General features: G+C 53.4%; 2 non-coding genes across 2 annotated transcripts; both read left to right on the top strand.

Moving 5' to 3' along the window:
* Window positions 1-83: 83 nt before the first annotated feature.
* On the top strand, window positions 84-1893 carry LOC145762841 (small subunit ribosomal RNA). Its single transcript, XR_014288051.1, has one exon. It is a non-coding gene; the product is annotated as a small subunit ribosomal RNA (ribosomal RNA).
* Window positions 1894-2138: 245 nt separating this feature from the next.
* On the top strand, window positions 2139-2292 carry LOC145762836 (5.8S ribosomal RNA). Its single transcript, XR_014288048.1, has one exon. It is a non-coding gene; the product is annotated as a 5.8S ribosomal RNA (ribosomal RNA).
* The last annotated feature ends 208 nt before the right edge of the window (window positions 2293-2500 follow it).

Genomic DNA, 2500 nt, shown 5'->3' with positions numbered 1-2500 from the left:
AAAAATAGTGATTGAGTAATACAGTGCGATACCGCGACGGGGAAAGCGAAAGACTCCGTTCGCGTATTTTGTCGGCCGATAGTTACCTGGTTGATCCTGCCAGTAGTCATATGCTTGTCTCAAAGATTAAGCCATGCATGTCTCAGTACGAACTTGCGTACGGTAAAACTGCGAATGGCTCATTAAATCAGTCGTGATTCATTTGATCGTAAATTTTACTTGGATAACTGTGGTAATTCTAGAGCTAATACATGCAAAAAGCGCCGACCTTGCGGGAGGCGCGCCTTTATCATATCAAAAACCTGCCGGGCTTCGGCTCGTCTTGTTGGCGACTCGGGATAACTTTGCTGATCGCACGGTCTTGCACCGGCGACGGATCATTCAAGTGTCTGCCCTATCAACTTTCGTCGGTACGGTATCTGCCTACCGAGGTTCTTACGGGTAACGGGGAATCAGGGTTCGATTCCGGAGAGGGAGCCTGAGAAACGGCTACCACATCCAAGGAAGGCAGCAGGCGCGCAAATTACCCATTCCCGACGCGGGGAGGTAGTGACGAAAAATAACGATACAGGACTCTAACGAGGCCCCGTAATTGGAATGAGTACACTGTAAAAATTTTAACGAGTATCCATTGGAGGGCAAGTCTGGTGCCAGCAGCCGCGGTAATTCCAGCTCCAAAAGTGTATATTTAAGTTGTTGCGGTTAAAAAGCTCGTAGTTGGATTTTGGGCGCAGGCGTTCGGTCCGTCGCAAGGCGTGCACTGTTCGTTCTGGCTTTACCTCCGGTTTTCCGTCGGTGCTCTTGACTGAGTGTCGGCGGCGGCCGGGACGTTTACCTTGAAAAAATTAGAGTGTTCAAAGCAGGCGCTTCGCCTGGATAGTGTTGCATGGAATAATGAAATAGGACCTCGGTTCTTTTTTGTTGGTTTTCGGAGCGCGAGGTAATGATTAAGAGGGACGGACGGGGGCATTCGTACTGTGCCGTTAGAGGTGAAATTCTTGGATCGGCGCAAGACGAACGACTGCGAAAGCATTTGCCAAGAATGTTTTCTTTAATCAAGAGCGAAAGTCAGAGGTTCGAAGACGATCAGATACCGTCCTAGTTCTGACTATAAACGATGCCAACTAGCGATCGGGGGGCGTTATTTTGACGACCTCTCCGGCAGCTTGCGGGAAACCAAAGTCTTTGGGTTCCGGGGGAAGTATGGTTGCAAAGCTGAAACTTAAAGGAATTGACGGAAGGGCACCACCAGGAGTGGAGCCTGCGGCTTAATTTGACTCAACACGGGAAATCTCACCCGGCCCGGACACAGCGAGGATTGACAGATTGAGAGCTCTTTCATGATTCTGTGGGTGGTGGTGCATGGCCGTTCTTAGTTGGTGGAGCGATTTGTCTGGTTAATTCCGATAACGAACGAGACTCTGGCTTGCTAAATAGTTACGCGGCCTTCCCGGCCGGCGTTTAACTTCTTAGAGGGACTAGTGGCGTTTAGCCACACGAGATTGAGCAATAACAGGTCTGTGATGCCCTTAGATGTTCGGGGCCGCACGCGCGCTACACTGACCGGATCAACGTGTGTTCGCCTTGGCCGAAAGGTCTGGGTAACCCGATGAACCCCGGTCGTGCTAGGGATAGAGAATTGAAATTATTTCGCTTGAACGAGGAATTCCCAGTAAGCGCGAGTCATTAGCTCGCGTTGATTACGTCCCTGCCCTTTGTACACACCGCCCGTCGCTACTACCGATTGAATGGTTTAGTGAGGTCCTCCGATTGGGCCCGGGCTCGACTGGCGACGGTTGGGTCTTGGCCCGAAAAGACGATCTAACTTGATTACTTAGAGGAAGTAAAAGTCGTAACAAGGTTTCCGTAGGTGAACCTGCGGAAGGATCATTAGCGCGAGAAAAAAAATCGAAGAGCGAAAGAGCAAACACCGGGACGGCGACGTGCCTCGGCGCGTCCGCCGCCCCGCGATCAGGAACTTGTTTTGTCGGCGTCGAGTGCCCGAAGGCTTCATGCGGTGCGCGGGCTTGTCGCACTATTTGTTGCGACCGCGACCCGCTCGGCGTCACGCGATTTTTTCAGCCGGATGGCGAATCGAGGTTAGGAATCGAAGAGCGAAAAGCAAACAAACAAACGATGGCTCTTGGCGGTGGACCACTCGGCTCGCGAGTCGATGAAGGACGCAGCAAGCTGCGTGATTTAATGTGAATTGCAGAACACATTGAGCATTGACGATCTGAACGCGTATTGCGGCCTCGGGTTCATCCCGGGACCGCGTCCGTCTCAGGGTCGCAGAAACGACAACGGCCGGCGGGATCGGCTCCGCGACGGCTCGGCTCGCGTGCGTATGCCCGGCGACGGGCAATCGCCGCTCGGTTGAAGGTGGAAAGTTTTGGTATTCGGGCTCGCGTCAGCGATGCGTGGCGGCCGGCGAGCCGCGCCGCGTCCGCTTGCCGCCCGAGTCGCAACGACGGCGCTGTCGACCTCGAGCTGGGGGCCT

The sequence above is a fragment of the Corella eumyota genome, unplaced genomic scaffold (genome assembly GCF_963082875.1).
Source record: "Corella eumyota unplaced genomic scaffold, kaCorEumy4.1 scaffold_286, whole genome shotgun sequence".
Lineage (NCBI taxonomy): Eukaryota > Metazoa > Chordata > Ascidiacea > Phlebobranchia > Corellidae > Corella > Corella eumyota.
Note: the sequence above shows the minus strand (reverse complement) of the source record. Positions and strands in the feature narration are given on the sequence as shown.